Below are 24,215 nucleotides of genomic sequence, written 5' to 3'. Positions count from 1 at the left end.
AGGCTCAGCAACAGCCAAATGCACTCTCAAGGTGGACTGCCTTCCGCCGCTCCTCGCTTGAATGCCTCACTGCTTGCACTGCATGTTGGGGTATGTGAGCTTCCTTGCGAAGTTGAGAGCTTGCAGATTTTGAGAAGGTCCAACTTGATTTTATTCAGTTTCTTAAAGGATGTGTTTCCTGTGGGCAAGAATTATGGGAAATAAATGTCGGGGTCATATACAGCTGCAATCCAGCTCAGAGATCACCTTCATTTCCCCCCAGAAGTTTTCTCCATGCAAGTTTTCCTAATGTCCAGATGTAGTGCATCCTGGAGGCTTGGCTTGCTTCATTATAGATAAACTGGGGAGGGGGCTCCCCTATTTTTAAAGTATAATATGTCAAGGACATTGTAGCCAACCTGCCTGCCTTCCTCCCTTCTTTCCTTCCTTCCTTTTTTCTTCCTTCCTTCCTTCCCTCCCTCCTTCCTTCCTTCCTTCCCTCCCTTTCCCCTGTGCTGCCCATGTAACAAAGCCTACGATCGCAGAGAGAATGGATCACTTTTACAGTCTGCAGGAAAGATGAAATACTTCGCTGTTTCCAGCCTTGCCTGAAGTTTTTATTTAAATACCTGATCTTTTTTTAGTTAAAAGAGGTAATTTGGGGTAAGACTTAACTAGTATCTGGGGTGCAATTCAGCATGGTAAGATTTTGTATATAGTGTGTGTAATTGATCCCTATAGTTGCATGTTAACTAACGACAGAAATTGCATGACATGATGGAAAAAGCCTTTGATTTTCTGCCAAACAATATTTTTTGGACTGTGGGGAAATTTAAAAAAAAATCATCCTCAAAATTTACATATCAAGAATATGGATGCATAGAGGGAACTAGGAAGGTAAGTTAACTTGCAGAGGGTGGTTTATTGAAAATCAGTGGGATTTCATATCTACATATGGTAATCAGGGAAATAAATGAACAGTTAGTATCCCCAGCCTGCAGTGCCTGATCTGTAGAAAGACTGCTGTTCCATCTCGTTTCTGACCTCATTTGTGGGAAGAGAATGGTGTTGGATGGGTTGATTTACTTCCTCACGCCCGGGTGCTGTAGATGCAAGGATGTCCTGCAAGAAGAGCCAAGGTCCAGGACCTAGCCCGGCCACACTGCCATCTCTGCACTACAGGGAATCCTTCACATGAGCTGCAACCAGGGGAGTCTGGAGCTTCTTCCTCTTTCCTCCACTCCTCCTCCTTCTCTTGCTCCTTTGCACTTGTGGCTTCCAATCTGAACGCAAATCTCTGTGCAGTAAGCTCTGTCCCTTACGCCTTCCTTCTCACGGGCAGCCCTGAGCTGGGGTTGCTCTGAACTGAAATGTTAATACCCCAGCAATAAATGTGCGGTTGTGTACTCAGCAAGCCTTCTGCTAAGCCAGATGTGCAGGGGGGCAGGAGGGGAGACAACACTACTAAGCTAGAAGCATGGGTTGTACTGAAGGAGAATGGGGGCAGGGCAGAAGGGAAGGAATAGAGCTAAAATTTGAGTTGTGTGTGTGTATGTCTGTGTGTAGAGGTTGGATTTTCAGCAGGAATCAGTCTTATCTTAAATAGATCTGCACAAGTAGGTTTATCTCAAAGGTCAGACTCCTTGCTTGATAAGTGCTTTAAAAAGAATTCGGAATCCCAAGGAAATAAGCGGCTCTTATTTGTACTTACTCACTTCCAAATAAACTCTTTACTCTTAGGGTCTAAGACAGTTTTTGTCAAATTTTAGTGCCTAAGGATGTGTAAAAATGGAGATTTATGACCCCAGACACATGAGAAATTTGTTCAAGAGGATCCAGTTAACTGCATGTTTAACACCGTGGGTGATTCCAGTTCTCTAGCTCAAGAATTATTCTGTGAAAAATACAGGCTTCGTGTTAATGAACTTACTTTTAGGGAGGGTCTCATGTTAATCTGAATTTTTTTTCTAGTATTTGTTATCTTCTTGAATTTTCCTTGTTTTCCATTATCTATGTCATTTTTATTGTCACATCTGTCCTGTTAGGAGATGGCTATTCTCAAATATCAAGCTTCTATGGTTTGTGGATTTAAAATGATGGATGGTGGCCATTTGAGATTAAAACCAGGAGGCACTAATGTGCCTCTGTCACTGAGGTGATAGAAATGCTTCAGGATTGAGGTTTTATTTAAAAAAAAAAAAAATGTACTTGATGGTTTGATTATCTCTTCCCCACCAGAGGGAGGTCATTTTTTAAAATGTTAATCTTTTTATTTCATATATTTACATATTTATATTTTTGCTAATAATGCAAGTAATTCAAGTAGCTTACATGGTATTATAAAAAGAGAAAGTAAACTTAAAAATCCCTACAATTTTTTCTACTTTCTTCATTAATAAAACTTCATGAAGGTGACAAAAAAGTGAAGGAAAGGATTGATGAACTCCTGAACCCAATGAAAAAAATTGGTCATTTTTTGGGGGTCTTATTTTGCAAGTGACATTTCCATGAAATTCTTAATTTTTCCCATTCTTTCCAGCCAAAGTAAGTTGGCCATTTATTGTCATGGTCTTCAAGATGTGTGGTGTTCATTGACATTTCGTTATCAGAGTTCTCACTTCTGTGTTTTATCGTACTTTCTCTACAATGTGGCTTGTACAGAACATGTTTTCACATTAGTAAGCATTTAGAGCTTCCTATTACTAAAAAGTTTGCAGCATAAAAGCACGGCATCACGTATGGTTAAAGGAAGAGGATATTGTATTTATTTTCTTTAAAAAACCACTTTATCCAATTGTATATATATGTTGGTTGACTACTGTTTTAAACTATGTACATGTTGAAAGTTTTTGAAAGTGCAGCTTACATATTTTAATAACATATGACCTCTCAAGTGATTTACAGCACAAATTAATATGAATTACATGCTAATTTTTGAGTTGAGTTTGTTTTTGTTTTTTGTTGAAACTCCAGCAACCTCTTTGGATATTTGGTTGATGACATGGTGAGACGTGGGAAATCTGGGAAGGAAATCACAGAACTAGTTTCATCCTAGCAAGATAACCTCAACCTAAGGAAGGTGTGGTTTTGCTTCATATTAGCTCCAAATCAAAGATGCTATGACTGATACACAAAGATTGAAATGTGGTCCAGGATTCCTGCCACATCTTAAAGACTTTTTGTAAAGTGATGACATCACTGATAGCAAAGACAATCTATTTCTATGTTTAAAAATATGTGGAATTTTACTTAGAAGTTCTGGAAACTCCTTTTTCTCTTACGTAGCCCCTCTCCCCATGGGGTGAAAGAGAGAATAGCCCACATGATGGCACTATTGTGATGAATAATAGTTTACATAATTCTACCCTTGAACCATCGTTAGCTACATGTATACCAATGGAAACATTGGACTTTTCTCTAATGATAAATTTTCTGACAGCATTTCCCTAGTAAACGTACTATTTATTAGGTCCGAGTGCCCATTGTTGCCAAGGACGGCCTTTTAAAAAAATGATTTCCCCATCTCTGTCCAAGAAAACCTAGAAGCCATGACTCCTCTATTTTTTCCACTGTCCTGCGCTGTGTTCTGATATAAATCACTCCGTAGCCATAGAAGATATTATCTCCTAGAGTGATTTCATATATACTAGATATATATTTTTCTTGTCAACTACAGTGTTAAATATGTTCTCATCTCTGTTCTATGTTCTTAAAACCAGAATGGCTCCTCTTCTTCCCACACCATCTGTTTATCTTAAATTCCTCTATGCTACCAGGAAAAATCCATTCACACTAAGTCAGTGACTTAATGGATTCCTTAACAGGTCATTTGCATTGTAATAGAGGGCCTCTAGAAGAAGACAAATCCTCACACATGTTGCCAGTGAGGGTTTTCAGGTCTTAGACAAAAATTCCTACAAGTTAACACTTTGCAGAGCACAGTCACAGGTGTATGAGGCCAGCTCTACGACCTCTCCCCTATAGCTTACCTCGTGACCGGTGTGTTAGAACCTCCCAGAGACCTCAGTGCACACAACAAACGAGTTGAGTACATTACTGAGATTTGGACGGGAGAATGGGACATTACCACTAATCCAGGGACTAGGGACACATTAGAAAGGGAGACCACATACTAGAGCCTGTTTCTCTTGGTTTTGCCGTTGGCACAGTTTGTGAGTGGGATCACACTAGAAGACACAGCTGTGGTAGAAAGAACAAATGGAAGGCGCAGGAGAAGTCGTCATGTCTGGTCCAGTCTGTATTGTCTTTGAGAGTGGAGGGAGGGGGTTTGCGTACCTGTCTCTCGCACTTCTTTTGCCAGGCATTTGAGAAATTGTCTTATAGGATGACTACTACAAGTTTCATTCCTGATGAAAAGGAATTCTTCATCCTTTTCTTCAATTCTTAAAACCCTAACATAATTGTCTTCTAAGAATTGCATCTCCTTGGTTACTGATAGAGCAACACAGCTGTGGTTGGTCAAGGACTTCATTTAAATAAAATGTCTTACAACTGATGTGAGAATACTGAGATGTCTCTGGACTGCATCCTACAGCTGCACACAGTAGGGTGAAACAAATGCTGCCTTCTGTTTTACAGATGAATAAAGCATTAGAAGTGATTTCTGTGACTTTAGGTGTTTTCTAACTTTCCTACAGTTTTTATTTGTGAATTACTCACTTAAATCCCCACCTCTTCTCAGTGATAAATTCTTTTCATGAATGGAGCAAGGAAGGGAAAGGAAGTACATCTAAGATATTTAATGAAGAACCATGTAAAAAAAAGGCTCTAAAAGTTATTTTCTCATGTTGTTTTTCTTCCTACATGCTTCCAATAACAATAAGAAGATCTTATATACGTTTTAGAAATTCATATATAACATACCAGAATATATATGTACTAGAACTTTCCTTTTGAACTTTATTCTAATTGCCATGTTTATCCCTTTTCATTTTGAAACCCTCTCCCCATTGCTACCGAGGACAGACTTTTCTGAGAAATTAAACAATTATTAATCTAATGGTTTGATTCAAAATTCCTTTCTAAGAATATTTTTTAAAGGATAACTACAAATCAAATAGGTATAAGTTAAAAATCCATAATGTCCCAGTTCTTATTTTTTTCTCTGTGAAAACACATAAGCCAAATGCTATTCAAATTATTATTTGTACTGTGCTTTCTGATAGATATCAGTGTACTTAGAAGAATAAAAATAATTTGAATTCACCAATATTGTGATTTAATCATTTGATGGATCAATGGAATCTAATTACTGCATTTTTGAAACAGTACATTACTGTTTAAAACAGTGTTACTGTTTTAAAAATAATTCTGTAACATTAACACAATATATATTATTCAGAACAATTTTCAGATAATGCAATATGTATTAAATTAGCATCTGCATAACATTTTATGTTCTCTTAAATGGGTTTGTAAATGTTAAAATTTTAAATTATTAAAAGGGTCTTTACATGCTAAAATGTATATATAAAGTTGAGCTGATATCATTATTTGCATTATATTTTATAAAGTTTAAAGTGTTATAGGTGTTGAATCCTGAAAAAAATTAATGCAATTGAAAAAATAACGTATTAATTACTATACGACAGCTAAATTCTGTATCAGCTATGACTTAGCAATAAACCTGGAGACCTAATGCTCCATTTTTTGAGGTGTTATATTGTTCTCTCTAAAAAGTATTATACTGGCTTATTGAACATATCATGGTAAATTTTTAGGGTACACTATATATATTTTTGTGGATCACTATGTGACAAGGTGAGGGAATATAATTTGATTCTATACTCTGATATCCTGAGGTATCAAAATAATAACCCTATGCAGATATGTACAACACACACACACATGCACGCACAAATAATGATTTTTAAAGAATGCCCATGGTCATCAAACTCCCCACAGTTATTCACAATCTAAAATATATCATGTGTACTTAGCTCTAGCAATTGGTTTTCTTTTGGCATTTAGAATCCATCTGGCCATGACATATTGATGACATTTGGCATGGATTAAGGAATTACAAATCCATTATAAACATTATGTTTCCAAAAATAGATTAAATTTGGTAAAAATGCAGTGAGTCTCTGTTCATTGTGAACATATTCTTAGGTAGGAGCATATTAATTAACAAAAATGGTGGAGTAGTACTTTTACTCATCTTTCTAATGGGAAAAAAAGACCATATGCTTAGGAATACATCTTAGGAAAGGACACTAATTGCTTTAGGCAAAAATTTAATAAATAAAAAGTTGGCCAATGAAGACTTACTGCAATGAGATTTAAACTGATTAAAAATTATGGCATTCCAGTTTTTGTAAAATAAATATTGTAGATAACTCCTACATTAAATACTATTCTAGAAGGCCATATTTTTCTACATAAGTAGTCAAAAACATTTTAGAAAATAAAAAAATACATAATATTTTTATCTTCATACAATAACTGTGCTTAGACTAAAAAATAAATAATAAGATTAGCAAAAATAATAAATTATCATGTAACAATTTATTTTATGCCAGTTACTATTTCAAGAATTTTACATTTACTAACTCACTTAATCCTTATAACTTCATAAAGTAAATCTTATTATTTCCCCAATTTATTGATAAGAAAATGCATGCTTGGGAAAGTTAAGACCTTTGGCCAAAGTCGGGCAGTAAGAGTTAGAGTTAGAATCAAGACTCTAGAAGCTGTGTTCTTGACTTCTGCACCCCAAGGGCTCTTGATGGTGGTTCATAAATACCACCAGCCACAATTTAACACAGCTGGTAGACACTGCTAACCTCACCTCTAGCAGCGTGTGATTGCTGATTGCAAGCACCGGGTTCGCTTTGAGGATTTTTCTATTCTGATATAGTTTTCACACTTATTATATGAAAAAAAAGAAAATACTGCCCTCAACTTGCAAGTTTGTGTTTTGTATTTTTAGAAGTTAATTGTATGACTCCTTCTTCTTCTTTTTTTTTTTCTTCATGAAGGAAATTCTTATTTTTAGCGTTTAAGTAACATGGAATATTGGGTTCAATATATCAACATATGTGGGTGCCTTTTTTGTAGGGAATAAATACCTTTTTCTGAAAAGAGAGTTTTACCAAACAGAGTATGCTTATAATCATGCATTTAGTGTTTTCCAGTATCTAATTTGTAACTTAATTCCGGACTCTGTTTCATGAAGCACAGGACAAGTTCTTCATCCGATTCTATTGTCCTCACGTTAGGCGTGTTCTCTTCATGTGTATTCATCCAGACCCGACTCCTGCAGGTCAGGTGATGTTCCGGATGGCACGGGTCCTAGTGGACTCACCTCTGCTGGGCCTTTTTGGGTCAGTGCAAAATACTGGTCAATGGTACAAGGTGGGTAGTTGGGCTTCCGGACTCTGATGTTTAGTTGCTCTGAAACTGGACATTTTTCCTGAAAGCTTCTTTACCTCAGTTTCCTCCCTGCTGGGACCTCCTGAGTATTAACAGACTTTAATGAGATAATTCAAGTAACATGTTTATGGCCACGCTTGACACACAGTTCAGGCTGCTGAAAGGTGAACATTTTGAACAAGTGTTTGGGAGGAAAACAGTAGAAAAATATAAAATCAGATATGACTGCTTGGTATTCTTATGTGTATGCAAAGATCATCTTATAACTAAAAATGCTTGTCATGATCTGGGAAGGGAAAATGTGTATTTTTATAGATTCAAATGAAAATGCAGCTGCAATTATTCATTTTTTGCTCTTTGGACACTCTTAGGAATAGTGAGTTCCAGCATTAAGAAAATAGATGCACAGACAAAAAGCTACAACAAATAACACCTGACCTAACTCTTGTGAAGGATACCTGAAAAAGTTTTACCTAAGAGAATTTTCATAGTGGATGACTGGTTCAATTTAAAATGAAACAGCAAAACAAAACAGATTAACACAGAGATGACAGGTTTATGGGCACTCAGCATTTCCTTGGCTTTGAGTAGCTACAACTAAAAAAATAAATACATACGAAGCAATTCAATTAAAAAAAAAAAGCAACCTGGCTTTCTCTTAGGATTGTATTTATTCTCTGTCCTTATACTTGTTGAAAACCATCTGAAATGAAAGCACAGTTATTAGAAATAATTGTATTTTTTTTAAATAAGGACTGTGTATTCTACCCTGATTTCATTAGAGTTACATGTCTTTCTTTGTTCATTTGTTTTTCAGAACAAAACATTGGCCTTCAGGCTTCTTTACTACTCAGTAGCATCGATTAAAAGTTAGAATAGAATTAACTTAAAAGTTGAGAAGGAAAACAAAGTCTTAGAATTGTGTTCAGTTCTAAAAGCTGATGACTCTGCGAGAAAGATTTGTGTCTCTGGTGAAGTCTTCAGCCTTGGATGTTGGGCCACAGATTCTTACCCACCGCCATGCTGAACTGAAGGATGCAATGTAATCAGAGCTTTCCCAATTTAAATGGTCATTATCAGATAATTAGGAGGATAAAAATTAAAAGGCAGAGCACCAGAGAAGTTATTAGATGATTTCCCTCTAAAACAATGTGAGATCAATACCACTTCTCTGAATCTATGTGCACTGATTGTTAGAGAGAGATTGTAAGGGCAGCGGGTTGCCTGGTCGCGGGACTGATTATGTCAGCTAGATGTTTGATGATGTAATTCCGCTGGCCCTCATTCATCTATGGATTAGTAATTTGCTTTTTTGTATTTCTCAACAGCAAAAATATGGGTACCTTATTGGGCTTTCATGAACACATTACCTATTGCTTTAGAGTCTTTTGTTGCTTGCAGTAATTGTCGTGAGTATACCCTTTTATTACAGAAGTATAAGTGATATGAGTTTTCTGTAGTGTAAGTCTCTACGTGGGGTCTCCTCTTGATCTAGAACTTACAAACAAAATCTATCTGCTCTACGTCACATTCAATGTATAATAGGAAATAGGGACAAATGAATAAATAGAATAAACACCCCTGTTTGCAAAGAAAAAGAATGAGAGGTGCATCCCGGACAGTGATCTTTGTGGGATATATTCCATTGGGTTCCTGCTTGCAAATTGTCCTGTGTATTCCCAGAGTCCTCTCTCCCTTGTACGACCTCCCCAGTGTAGGCACCAGCTGTCCTGCCCTTCTGGGATCCTGTGACCTCCCTGTAGTTCTAGCATGAGGGCTTGGTTAGGTAGGGCTCTCCATCCCATGCTGCCTCAGCACACAGTGTCCTCATGGATCCCCGCCATGCTCCCTGGGTCACCTTCCCAGGCTCCAAGACGGTTTTCTTGCTTGCCCACTCGCTACTCCTGGGTGGGATTTTGCTACAATACACCTGACTTCTCAGTACAAAGTTCGATATCACTCAGAGTGTTCCTTTCCCTCCTCCCACTCCCACTTTCAGAATAATACATCCCAATCCCAATAATGTTCATTTGTTTTTGCTCTTTGGACACTCTTAGGAATAGTAAGGAGGAAGGAAAAAATATGTCACCAATCCTACCATTGAAAGATATACTTGCTCATTTCTAGTGGCCTATAATTCTTTGTCAAGCTCATTTTTCCTTTATTTTTATTTATTTTATTTGATTGTATTTTTAGAGAGAGCACATGCACATGCATGCAAGTGAGCTGGTGTGGGGAACGGTGGTGGGGGTGGAGGGGAGAGGGAGAGAGGGAATCCCAGGCAGGCTCCACATCTAGCGAGGGCGCTGTATCTCACCACCCTGAGATCATGACCTGAGCCGAAATCAAGAGTCCGTAGCATAATCAAGCGAGCCATTCAGGCACCTCAAGCTCATTTTTCTTTTAAATAAAATAGACTACTTTTGTGATTTATAAATTTACTATGAACATTTTATTTTTATTTATTTTTTAAAATATTTTATTTATTTGAGAGAGAGTACTATGAACACTTTTATGACAATATTTTTCTGTCACACCAACATTATGCAGTTCCATGATCTGATGTCACAACCTGGTATCCGGCTGAATTAGATCCAATGATGGATTTTTTGGTTATTGTTCACAGTTTCTTTAAAAGTTGGCTTTGTTGTCGATACTTGTATGTTGAAGATTTTTGGAATTTCTTCTTCTTTTGAAAATATGGAAGATTCAGAAATAGTAGGGCAGCTTTGCTGCAGGGTAGGAGATAGGGCTCCGTGGGGCATGCTTCTCCATATTCCATCTGTCACCACCGACATTGGACTTACACTCCATCATCTTCTTTTAAAAGGCACGCTCTGCTTTTATTTGTATAAGACATCTTGTGTATTTTCGTCAGCTCTTATTAATGGGCATTATGTCACCCTCCTACCAAGATAACCTTGGATGTCACACTAACTTGGTATGACTAATATAGTACTCCTTATTAAGTCAAACTTGACAAAAAGCTATAGAATTCCCCCAGGATGATTGTTAGAAATAGATTGAGCACTTTGGTTTATTTAAACACTGATGGTTTGAGGTTGATCATACAAGAACAATGACCAAACAACTTTTACCAAAATACATATTAGCAAATTTTAACATCAGCAGAAAATATTATTCCTTCAAAGGTCATTCACATTCATATCCTAGTAATGGCTATTTAAAATTGTGTTCAAATTTTATGTGGAAATCACCTTCAGAAGAAAGGGTATTTTGAATTATTTTAGTATAGGTCATTTCTGTTATAGAAGATATATTAGAATGAAGCTGTCTTAACAAAAATATTTCTAAGTCTTGCTTTATCACCCATGCATTTAAAACAGGAGAAAAATTCCTTCTCACCAAGTATCAAGAAAGCTACTGGGTGTTCTTTCCAATAAGATGATAGACCTTTTTTTGTTTCTCTGTGAAACCAAGAGCTGCTATAAAATTAATGAATATGTTTGAATTCATTACGATCCCTACAAAGAACGGCTCCCTTTTTCTGCTGGGTCTGTATTCTAAAATGAGTTTAGGAAAACACACATCCCTATTTTAAGTAATACCTACTCAGAGAGGAGTTTACTATACACCCCTTGACTGTTAAATAGTGCACTTTTGGCATTTCGAAATTTAAAATAAAACTTCAATAATTAAAAAAACTTTAAAAATTAATTTTCTTTTTTTTAATTTTCCTATTGGAATAAAAAATACATAGCATGTGCCGATTACATATCACTTATATCAATAATGGGCAGGAAATACATTTAATAATTGAAATCTGCGTTAACATTTGTCTTTTGAATAATGCATGTCTTTTCTATTCTGCTTGGAGCTACTTGAGTAGGACCTTCTAGAGGATAGGGAAGAATAATGCTAGGGACTTAGAATAGGAACTGTTACACTCATCCAGATACTTAGTTTGCAGACCGTCTGCAAGTTCGGAAAAGCAGGGGGAGAAATAAAGATCATTGTCACAATTATCACAAATAATTATCCTTATATATATCATGTGTGTTAGATTTTGCTTTCTACCAAACCCTTTGGATAAAAGGGAGGAAGGGTATTGTTTAATATAGAGCCTACCTGTTTGAGAGTTGAATTACTGATTCACATGTTCCAAAGTATGAAAGTAGTATATGTCCCAGTTAAGCTTTTTGTTGGCGCTACCTCTGTGGTGCCCACACACTCTGGTGAGAGAGTTCACGGGAGCCTGGGACCCCTGTATGGTGAGGTGGCGGACAGAGAAAGTCTGCGGTGCCACCCCTCCCTTCAGAGGATGTAGGTAATGAGCCATGGACCAGCTTTACCTGGAGCTCAAGACAGAAGGAGGCTAGGTCACCCGAGGCAACACTTGTCACGGATTACCAAGACCCATCTGGGGATTCCAAGAGAACTCTGTTTTGGGAATAGATCCGTGTTGGAGAATCTCCACTTTCCCCACAGAGAGAGATTACTGTGACATGATAGTTTGAGAGCATTGTTCCATAGCTTATTTGATAATGAACTTTAGGTGGTTGTTTTAAAGTATAAAGTGGGAACACTTGAATTCAATAAAATCAAAGGGGAACCAAGCAGATTTATTTAAAGCAATGCTCCAAGAGTTTAAGTGAATTACCATGAGTTGTAGAGACATGGATGAGACACCAAGATTTCTGACTTTGTTTTTAATATTTTTCATTGACACAGTTCTGCCATTTTGTATACAGTACTAGAGCCTAGAACATAACTTACCTTTTGCTAGTTTGACAGATTTTAGTTTCAGGAATTTAACAAAGACCCTTGTGTATATGTCATTCACCTTAAATCAAACTCCCGTGTTTTGAAGGTTTTAGAATATCTGCTTTTCTTCTTCTGATAATGTCATATACAGCTGATTAAGCAATATAAGGTTATATGCAGCAGTACCCCCAAATTCCTATCTTGGGGGGATGTGTTCTTTTGGACATACTATATTTAATTTTAGTTTCCAGGAAATACTTTGGCATGAGAGAAATTAAAAAAAAAAAAAACAAAAAACACCTGAATTAAGAGCTTTGTATTCTTGGCTCAGGCTTGTCTTTTATCATCTGTCTAATCTTGGATAAGCCCTATAAAATTTCTGAATTTCAGTTCCAAACTGAAACAATGCAAAGACTGACTTAAATGACCTAACATGTTCCTTCTAACACTGACATTCTTTGATTCTACAAATAGGCATTTTATTATTCAAGAATATCTTCTCTTCTGGTAACTTGTGTGAAGTGCTTAGGAATAGTTTCACTTCTTTCAGCTAAAATTCCATGTTAGATTTAGGTACATTAGACAAACACCGAAATGCTCCATTTAGATGTCGTAGTGACAGAATTCTGGCAAACTGTTGAGTATGTGGGTTGTTGTTACCCCATAAACACTCAGATCATTAGACATTCTGATGATGGGCAAGGCTGACTCTGGGGGCATAATTGAGCTGTCACTGAGCACTGTCAAAATAAATGTCTAATCACACCATTCAGGAGGTTGGCTGCTGGATTCTGAACAGAACCTTTATGCTCTTAAGTAAAACCAACAGAAAAGTCTTAGCCCTCCATTTACATAGCTTTCAGATTTGAAAGAGCTTGCCGTATTTAATGAAAGCTTCAGCAACTCAAAATGACTTGTACTTATCCCTCACCACCTCCCAGAATGCTGTTTCCCCAGCTTTAAGACCATCTGTACCCGATATTGGAAGTTAAAGGAGATAAAAGCCAGTGAGTTAAAGCCAAGCTCAGCCAGTAGAATAGCTTTTTGTCCTGGCAGTCAGCTGCACATGTGAATAGTCACATGCAAACTCAGGGCAGAAAACCTGTATCCCAGAGAATAAGGAATGATTTAGTTCTAATTAAGAAGTTTCCTTTTAAAAAGAACAAGTGTTAATAGACCTCTTCTGAATAAATTAAAGTCAGTTTGAAAACGTGGTTTTAGCCTGGTGATGGGTATTAAAGAGGGCACGTACTGAATGGAGCACTGGGTGTTATATGCAAACTGAATCATGGAACACTACATCAAAAACTAATGATGTAATGCATGGTGATTAACATACCATAATAAAATTAAATTAAAAAAAGGAAAACGTAGTTTTGTGAAACGCATTTGAACGGCTTTTCCTTCAGTTTTGGGGAGTCCCTGATATTGACTATTTGGTCTTCCAACGTTTATTTCAGAGTTCACACTTCCCCTTGATGTGGAGTCTGCCATGGAATCTCCCAAGTGATAAGTTCCAACCAGGAATTTTGCTTGCTTGTTTGTGTTTGGTGTTATAATTACCTGAGAGATATCTCCAGAGGTTTTCACTATCAAGTGCATGATGTTTGAAGAGCATATCCTATTTTGCCTATTATTTAAAGAGAATTTGAATTTTTTGCACCTTATTATGACAGCTTAAATATTGTTTACAGAACCATTCCTGCTTGCTTCTGTATCAGTTAACGGAGTATGATTGATGTTTATTTTCCAAGTCTTAGTTTTACAGAGCAGTTCTACACATGAAACCTCTGTGCAGAATAGCAAGATTATTTACAGTGCAAAGTGTGAGTTCATTTCATGAATTATTTACTATATCATACATATGCTTGGGCACAAGCATACTGTCATACTGTTAAGTAGAGATAGCATGATTAAATGTCTAAAGAGTTTTCATAAGTTATTAATCTTGCATCATCCATGTTATGTATGGACAGTGAACATCTGGCTTAAATATGTGATGATATACACACACACACACATACATATAATAGAAGATGCTTTTCATTTAGACATAGGATTCCAATGGTTAGGTATACATGGAGATATAAAGGTCAGGGCAGTGGGTACAACTTTCAATGATACCTAGCAAAATTTTACAGATTACAAAGCACTTTCCGCATATTGCCCCACATGATCATTAGGACAGCTGTGAGGATGTTAGGGCAGGTATGATTACGCCTACTTATAGACGTAAAGACCGAGGTTGAAAGCACGCTGTAAACCCATATTCATGCAGTAATCCCGGAGCTGCCATTGAGAACCACATCTCTTGAAATCTGGTGTAGTGTCCTTTTTATATAGTGCAGTAAATTTAGATTGGTTGGGGTCATCTGAAAAAGTGCAAAATCTTCCTCCCCTCTTTTGCATATATGAGAATTGCCCCTATTCACAATCAGGTAAGATTTAATTTTTACCTTCTAGAATAGCTTATTAGGAAGAATTTGGAAATGAACATAAGTTCAGAAAAGAGAGCTAGCCAAGTATTGTGTGTGTATTATATATAAATATATACAAAATATCTGGGCAACTTAACACGCATAATATATATATATATATATATATATTAGTTATGATATATATATATATTAGTTATGAATATCTATAGTTTTAAATACACTCATGTGAAAAGTAATCTGATTTTTAACTAGCCTAGAAAGACAGGAAATGAGTTGGTGAGAATGGAACCGTTTCTTGACTCCAGGAGTCAAGATCTCACAGAGGTGTCTGCACTCCCATGTTCACTGGAGTTTGGGAATGTTCCCCGATTGACGTCAGTTCTTGTTTAAGCGTTTGGTGGAGTTCACCAATGAAGCCATCTGGTCCTGGGCCTTTTTCGTTGGGAGACTTTTGATTACTGATTCATACTATTCGTAGGTATATTCACATTTTCTATTTCTTCATGATTCAATCTTAGTAGGTTCTATATTTCTGGGAATTTATCCATTTCTTCTCAGTTATCCAGTTTGTTGGTATGTAACTATTTACAGTAGTCTCTTAAAATCCTTTGTCTGTGATATCAGTTTTACATCTCCTTCAATTTTGGCTTTATTTTAGTTTTTTTTTCCCCTTAATTTAACTAAAGGTTTGCCAATCTTATTATCTTTTCAAGAAGTTCTCAATTTCATTGATCTTTTCTATTTTTCTAGTCTCTATTTCATTTAATTTTTCTGCCATGATCTTTGTTATTGTTTTCCTTCTGCTAATTTTGATCTTGGTTTGTTCTCCTTTTTCTAGTTCTTTGAAGTGAAAAGTTAGGCTGTTTATTTGAGGTCTTTCCTTTTTCTTTAGACGTTTGCTGCTATGAACTTCCCTCTTAAAACTGCTTTTGCTTCATCTCACACATTTCGGTGTGTTGATTTTGTTCTCATCTGTCTCAAGATATTTTTCTGTTTCCTCTTTGATTAATCAAGAGTGTTATTTAATTTCCACGTATTTGCTAGTTTTCCAGATTTTCTCATATTATTGAGTTCTAATTTCATACCCTTGAGGTTGGAAAAGTTGCTTGATGTGATTTTAATCTTCCTAAATTTGTGAAGACTTTTTTTGAACTAACATGTGATGTATACTGGAGAATGCCCCATGTGCACATTGGAAGAACGTGTGTTCTGTTGCTGTTGGATGGAACGTTCTGTATGTGTCCGTTTGGTCCATTTAGTCTAAACTGCAGTTCAAATGCAGTATTTCCGTATTGATTTTCTGTCTGGATGAGCTCCCTGCTTTGAAAGTGGGGTATTGAATTTCAGTACTGTCATTGCATTGCTGTCTCTTTCTGCCTTCAGATCTGTTAGCATATGCTTAATATGTTAGGGCTTCTGATGTTAGGTGTTTATATATTTATGATTGTTATAGTCTCTGTATGAATTGACTCCTTTATCATTATATTGTGACCTTTTTGTCTTTCAGAACAGGTTTTGACTTAAAGTGTATTTTGTCTGGGAGAAATATAGCTCCCCGTGCTCTCTTTTGGTTTCCATTTCCACAGAATATCTTTTCCATTCTTTCTCTTTCGGCATTCGTGTGTCTTTAAAGCTGGAAGTGATTCTCTAGAGGCAGCGTAGAGTTGGGTCTTGTTTTTTGTTATGCGTCCATCCATTCTGTGTCTTTTAAATAGACACATTAATTCATTTTCATTTAAAGTAATTACTGATAAGTAAGGACTTACTATTGTCACCTTGTTAATTGTTTTCTGGCTATTTTGTAGCTCTTTTATTCTTTTCTTCCTCTTTTGCTGTCTTTTCTGATTTGATGATTTCCCATGGTGGTATGATTTGATTTCTTTTTCTTTTGTGTATCTACCATAGGTTTTCGCTTTGTGGTTACCAGGTGGCTTATATAAAACATTTTATACTAGCATTCTTAGCAAATAGCTTAACTTCAGTCATATACAAAAACTATCCTTTTATTCATTCCCCCATATTTTATGTTTTTGATGTCACAATTTATGTCTTTTTGTAATGTATGTCCATTAAAATTATTGTTGGTATATACTTTTCATACTTTAGTCATTAACCTTTTTACTAGACTGATGTGATTTATATACCACCATTATAGGACACAGATATTCTGAATTTGAATATATACCTTCCTTTACCAAAGAGTTTTATACTTTCAAATGTTTCATGTTATTAATTAGCATCCTTTCATTTCCTTCTAAAGACCTACTTTTATCATTTCTTGTAAGGCAGGTGTAGTGTAATAAACTCCCTCATCTTTTGCTTGTCTCAGAAAGTTTTTATCTCTCCATTTCTGAAGGAGAGATTTCCCAAGTAAAATATTGTTGTTTGGCAGTTTTTTTCTTTTAACGCTTTGAATGTATCATTCCATTCTGTCTTGATTGCAAAGTTTTTGTTAAGAAATATGTTGATAACATTATGGGAGTATCATTGTAAGAAATGAGGCTTTTGTTTATTTGTTTTGGTTTGGTTTTGCTTTCAAAATTCTCTCTTGGTCTTTGATTTTTGACAGTTTTATTATAATGTGCCTGGGTGAAGTTCTCTTTTTGGGGTGGGGGGTGGGAGATAAAGTTCTCTTTGAGTTGAATCTGTATTGGGACCTGTGAATTTTGAGTACTGAGTACCTACATGTCCATATTTCTCCCAGATTTGAGTAGTTTTCAGCCATTATTTCTTTAAATATGCTTTCTGCCCCTTTCTTTCTCTCTCTATTCACCGTGGGCCTCCAACAATGTGAATATTGTTACGCTTGATGATGTCCCATAATTCTCATAGCCTTTCTACACTCTTCTTCTTCTTCTTTTTTTTTTTTTCCATTTTTCTCCTTTGGATAATTTCAAGTGACTTATCTTTAAGTTCACAGATACTTTCTTCTGATCATTCAGGTGTGTTACTGATGCTCTTTATTGCTTTTTTTTTTTTTTTTTTCATTTCATTCATTGTATTCTTCAGCTGTAGAATTTCTGCTAATTTATTTTTATTATTTCTCTACCTCTCTTAAATGTCTCCTTTTTTCATGTACTGTTTTCCTGATTTCATTTAGTTGTAGGTTGCTAAGCTTCCTTTAAAACAGTTATTCTGATTTATTTTTTTTGTCTGGTAATTTATAGATCTCCATTTCTTTGTGGTTGGTTATTGCAGAATTATTGTGTTTGTTTGGTAGTGTCATGTTTCCTTGATTTTTCATGTTTCTTAGAGCCTTGTGTTGGTGTCTGCATATTTGATGGATTCCTGACTTTATGGACTGGTTTCAGTGGGGATACACTTTTACCTGTGGGTGGGTGTGAGGGTACCATCTGGGTAGAGTGTGGTGATGACTACTGCAGGAAAGGGCCAGCCACACAGTGTCCATGTAGCTCAGTCAGCCGAAGTCAGCATCAGTGAAGCTTGCAGGGATCCTCAGGGCCAAGGCTGTGTGTATCTACAGTTTTGTTGAGGGCTGTTGGGTCTTCAGCAGTGATGGCTGCTGGGAACTTTCTGATCTTTTTCTCCCAGGAGAGTTGTCATGGCAAAGGGATCCCCCCTTGGCGTCAGGTCAGCTCACAGGCACCCTCACAGTGGTGAGGACACTGATGTCTGCTGTGCATGTGCCCAGGGGGCAGCCTCGGACCTGGGTTCTGGAGACTGGGTGCTTGTGGAGTGACAGCAGGTCTGGGCTTATGTAGCTCCCTGAGGTGGTGGGTCCAGTGCCTGAGACATGAGTGGGTGTGGAGCACCTTTGGGGCCAGATTCTGAAGCACAGCTATGTGCAGAGCAGCCACAGAGCTGGGCTTGGAAGCATGGGTGCACATGAAACAGGTACAGCTCTGGGGTCTAGGACATGTAAGGGGCTTGGGGTGGCAGCCCTGGTCCTGGGGCAGTGCAACAGCAGCTCATTCTTGGGGGATGTAGCAGCCTTTCTCTGGGGGATGAGTGGCAGCAGTGGCTGCTGGCTCCCTCAGTTGCTAAAGCTGCTCATGTTCCCTACAGAGCAGGCTTCTGGCATCTGTGCCAGTGAACTCTACGGGATCCTCCATTGTGAGAGCTATAGGTGGCCTGCCAGGGTCCTGCAGAGCAGGCCACTAGGGACCACAGTGGCATCTGCTGCATGGCTGACACTGAGAGCCTCCACCCTTCTTTTCTCCTGGCCATCCCTAGACAACTCAGCTAAACTGATGTCCCTGGCAATCCTTAACGTGGGTAATTCTTCATGTTGTGTTCCGCTGTGCTGTTGTATGTTCCTAACTGGACTATTGAGCTTTCCCAGAGCTACTTTCAGTCACAGATAGCTGTCTAGTTGTAGTTTTATGTGAGGGAAAGATAGCTGGTATTGCCTACTCTGCCATCTTGTTGACGTCCTTAACACTTTTCTGTTCTGTTCTTCATGACATTGCCATGATCTGTCAATCATCTGTCTATTCATTTAATCTTTCTAGGCATTGCTGCTATAACCCACTTGATTAACCTCATTGACTTCTAATTATTTGCAACATGTATGAAAATCCTAGTTTTGCACATAAATCTGCATAATCTAGTCCAAACCTACTTCTCCCAGCTCAGGTCTCTCTCATTATTCCCATCTGTGTCTCTCCTTCAACCTGTGACTTTCCACCAAAATCACATGTGCGAAGGCAACTTTAGTCACCCTGTTTCCATAGAATCCTCTTCTAATTCTCTTATTAAGTTTCTCTTCCTGAAAGATCCAGTTTACATGTCATCTCTTTTGGGAAATCTTTCCTAATCATTAGATGGAATTCATTATACTATTTATATGTTGTCCCGTCATTCTGTTCACAACTTTCTCATAGTACTTCTGCATTTTATTGATATTCTCTTTGCCCACTTGGTCCCTTTCATATACTGAGAGCTCTCTGTGGGGAGAAACTGTGTGTAATTCCTCTGTGAAGTCCTTGCAGACAGCACAATATAAGGCATTATAAATTCCCCTACATAGTTTACTGAAACAATAAGAGGTTGTGGAGAAGGTAAAAGAAGCTAACTTTGTACTCTCATTACTCACAGACCTCAGGAGAGGTGGGAAATTGCCATTAATATGTATGAAAACATGCTGGCCTCAATTTTATCACAGCTCCCAGGATGAGCCTCTTTCTTGTTAGGGGCTGAGAGTAATGGAGAAGGGTAGTGTATCTGCATGGAAGCTCGCTAGCCCGGAATTCATGAGACCTAGGCTTTGTTCCCACAAACTCATGGACTAACCAAGTGACTTCCCTTGTCTTTACCTATGCCCATACATAAATGAAAGAAATAGTTGGTAAACATTTTCATGATGGCATTTAAGAGTTGTTAGAAAGATTGAATTCAAGTTTTCCAGCGTATTTAGAAAAAAATGGTAAATTATTTAAAAAGCAATTTGTGTCATCTTGCATGGGAATTTTCTTCAAGTTGATATCTCAGATAAAGTGATTTTTCAAGTTCCTAAATTTAATGGCAATTTTTCTCCTGGCCTGAATTGGTGAATGGACACAAACTCCTCTAAACCTTATGAGAGCATTATAGAGCATATTAATTGAGGACTAACAAGCTACTATTAATAGCAGATGTAATCATACTTTATTTTTTTAAACAACACTGTCAACTTTGTAAGATGATTTTCTATCTCTTATTATATTTTAGAATAATCTTATGGGGTAGGTGGAGTAGATATGATTTTTCCTGTCTTTTTTTTTTTTTTTTTAGTATTTTATTTATTTGTGAGATGGTGAGCGAGAGAGAGAGAATGAGCAGGAGAAGGGGCAGAGGGAGCCTAATGCAGGGCTTGATCCCAGGACCCCGGGATCATGACCTGAGCCAAAGGCAGACGCTTAACTAACTGAGCCTCCCAGGCACCCCTGATTTTCCCTGTCTCAAGCAGGCTCAAAATGAGGATGATACATTAAATGACTTTCTCTGCATTACTAAGCCACAGCACTATAGAACTAAAACTTGATTATTTGTAGTACATCACATTATTTTCTAAGGTGTAGTGAGGCCTGGGGACTGAGTGTAATATTCCATTTTCCTGAGACATTTCTCAAGATATTGGTTTATTTTTTTGTTAAAACAAACAGACACACAAATAAACAGGATGAAATTAGGGAAGCCAGAATGTTTTGGTAGGTTTAAGCTTTCAAAAAATTCCATATAGCCCCCAAAGTGTTACATTACTTTCCTTCCATGATTTCTAAATTTATTAGTTTTGGTATTTCTGCATGATGGTCTAACCAACAAACACATCACATAGTTCTAATCACACATGTTCTAATCACAATCATCCAACATAGTTTTGGAGTAAGGTTTGACCAGGAGTTAAATTTAACAGTTCTTAAAATTTTTCAATTCCTGTGTCTGTACTTACACCTTCATCTCTAGATGGCTGTTGATTATGCAGTTAGGATCAACTTCAATCTAGTAGTAAGCAGTGAAAGCATTATTATTAGAATTAGAATTTTATAATGGACACTAGAGTATAAATCCTGAAGTTACTTACTTCAAAACAGAAGACTTATTTTATGGACAGGAGCTAACAAAAATAGAATTGTATGTTTAAAATAATTTTAGAATTTTTGAAATGAGATGTACAATTTTTATTTATATTCCAAAGAATCAAAATAAAGATGAATATCAGCATTCTCTGATATTTACAGGAGAATGTAGATACAAACACCTCAGTTTCCAGGTCTTTTATAATCTCAGCTCTAAGATGAACTCTTGGCACATGGATGAGTTGCCATGCTTGCTACTATCTGTACAATCATCGGCATCAACTCAATGATTTTTTTAATCTACTTACACGTGAGTTGCATTTATTATTTTGTGCAGTGGTTCTCAACAGTGGTTATACCTACAGAATTTAAAACAAGTACTGATGCTTGGGTGCTAGGGCCAAAGATTCAGCGTGAATTGGTCTGGGATATGGCCTATTCATCATGATCTTAAGTTTTCCACTTTGGGGGCACCTGCATGGTGCAGTTGGTTAAGTGCTAACTCTTGGTTTCAGCTCAGGTCATGATCTTAAACTTGTGAGATTGAGCCCCTCATTGGGCTTAGCACTCAGCAGGGAGTTGGCTTGGGACTCTTTCTCCCTCACCCTCTCCTTCTCCACCCCACATGCTCTCTCTCCCTTCCTTTCTCTCTCTCAGATAAATAATCTTTTAAAAAAAGTTTCCAGTTTATTCTGTGAACTTAAATTTGTGAACAACTTTAGTGTTTGTAATGAGGCCAGGTATAAACATAGGGTTTTGATGTACACTGTTTTAAATTTGGGAGCTGTTGTTGGTCATATAAAGCTGGTTAATACAGGTATTGCTGTAAAGTAAATAGACTCTCACTTATCAGATATACTAACACTTTTTTGAAGAAAGATCATCTTAAGATAATTATAAAGAAAAAATAAGCCTTTCAGAACAATGAGCCTATGTGTTCCACCTTTTCAATATTATATGATCTTGGCTGATGGTTAGAAAGAAATTCTGGAGGCTCTGAAAGATACTCTAGTGTAACAAAATTATATTTGTATAATTTTCATGTTCAATATATTTCAGTGAATTTTAATGACTAAAAATCAATAATCCATGGATGACATATGCAATTATTCCATTGCCAAGACTGTTTTATTAAGTGAAAGAACGAGTTCCCAGGAGATCTGGAAGTTGTGCCACCATCTGAGGAAGGCTCCAGAAGCCAGTGTTGGAGTGTATTCATAACCTCCCTACCATGGCCATTCCGTCCAGCAGAAGACCTTTCTTGTCACGGCCCCAGTCCAGGGGGGTCAAGTACACCACAAGGGAGATATTAACTGGCCTCTTCAACAGTTGAGGTCCGCCCTAAAAATTCTCTTTGATACAGTAGATTTTATTCAAACTCATTTACTATCCACATAACATTTGATTGAGTAGAAAGAAGTGTTTACAATTGTAATTTTTGCAGCATGGAAAATGCTGTGTGCTTTGATTAATCCCAGCTTCTTGCAGTCACGCCTGCACAGTATTTATGTCCCTGATTGACTATGAGAATTAGCAGGTTTTCTATTGTATTAGCCAACCCCACCCTCCAAATTGTCTGAGATAGCTTAACTTTTTTCTCAGTTGAAATATTTTAATTTATATTTTATTTTATGGCCTCATTTATCCTTCCATCCTTTTTGGAATTTAAGTTCAATTAAAAAAATTAAATTGATTCTTATTTATTTGCTATCGAACAACTCTAAGCAGAACATACTTGATTAGCCACCTACCTGAATAAATGTTAACAAATCTAGAATTGACTCTTAATGATTTCAGCAGTGAGGAGGTTTACCGTACCATCACATGCAATCCTTTCTTTAAGAGTGTTTAGTATTATTTATGATAATAATATTAAGGAAGCATATTTTCAAATCATTTTTTTCATTATTATTTGTATTTATATTGTATAAGTTTCAGCAGTAGCTTTAATGGCATGAACTTGGCAAGAATAGAGAAGAAGCAACTTGAAATTCCAGACTCCTAACATATGTCCTTCAGACTAGGACACAAGCACTCTGAAGATATTTATGTCATCCTCATATCTGACATCTCATGTGCATGTATTTCTCCCAGCGAATACTAAATACATGAGCAAAAATTGTCGTAAACTGAGCTGCATGATGATGATAGTCTCCAAATGGCAATCCAGCCATCCGGATCTTTTAGATTGTCCTAATTGCATCATATAAGGTAGATGTAGGCACTGTATAAAGGTCCCTGGAAAGCTCTTTGCTTAATCTTGGATAATAGCTTTCAGTGTTTTAGCAAAGTCATGGAAGTCTTCAATTTTAAATAATTTTTTGAAATTTTCTTTTCCAGTGGTTGATACAGTAAGTGATAAGGTGATATTTCTATTTTGTCAAAAAAGCTAAAACAGTGATTTATCTTAATATGTGTTAGGTATTCAGTACCTCTTATTTCCAGATCTACACAATAAGTTCCTTTTATAGCTTAGAGCTGGAACCAGAGGGAAAATTGTTTCTCTTTATAAACCATGCACTCCTTTCATCAGGTAAGAAGAGCAAAACTCATCTTTATCTCCTCTCCTCTTCTATGTGGCTTTTCATTTTGATTTTAAGAGCTGAACTTACTGATTTTATCTTGATACATAAATTATACATGTTCAGTGTATACAGTATAGATGAACAGTGGGAAAAGTTAAAAAAAAAAAAAACAGTTAATAATTGCAAGACAGAGGAGTTTTATTTTAATGAAAATATTACCTAACACTGTTTTTTAGTTTCCCTGAATGTCATAACTTTCATATTAACATACATTTTCAAGAAGAAATCCTATCTTCTTTAAGAACATACTTGTGTTTCCTCTTCGTGTATTGTGAACATGTATTTGGGGCCACTGAGAATTTATTTTGAAAGCATAGGTTTTCTTCCTTAGTATTCCATAGCTAGCGATGATAAAGTTGGACATTTAGATTGATTTTAATTATTCTCTCCTAAAGAATGGTTATATTGAATATCTTTATTGTAGCTAAATCTAACCACACACCCAATACTATTTCTTTAGTGTACCTTTTCAGAAGTGGTATTACTTCCTGAAAGGGTACTAAAAATATTAAGGCATTTGACTGACATGTTTAAAATCCCCTTTAGAAAATGTGTGTTCCTTTAATGGACCAATT

The 24,215-nt window shown here is 36.7% G+C and overlaps 1 protein-coding gene across 3 annotated transcripts in view; it reads left to right on the top strand.

The window, feature by feature from the left end:
- The window catches only part of PCDH15 (protocadherin related 15), a 1,707,782-nt gene that overhangs the window by 581 nt on the left and 1,682,986 nt on the right, over positions 1–24,215 (top strand). The window lies entirely within an intron of this gene.

This window comes from Halichoerus grypus, chromosome 7, assembly GCF_964656455.1.
Source record: "Halichoerus grypus chromosome 7, mHalGry1.hap1.1, whole genome shotgun sequence".
In the NCBI taxonomy this organism is placed as follows: Eukaryota; Metazoa; Chordata; class Mammalia; order Carnivora; family Phocidae; genus Halichoerus; species Halichoerus grypus.
The sequence above is the reverse complement of the archived record's forward strand: the minus strand, read 5'-3'. Positions and strand labels throughout refer to the sequence as shown.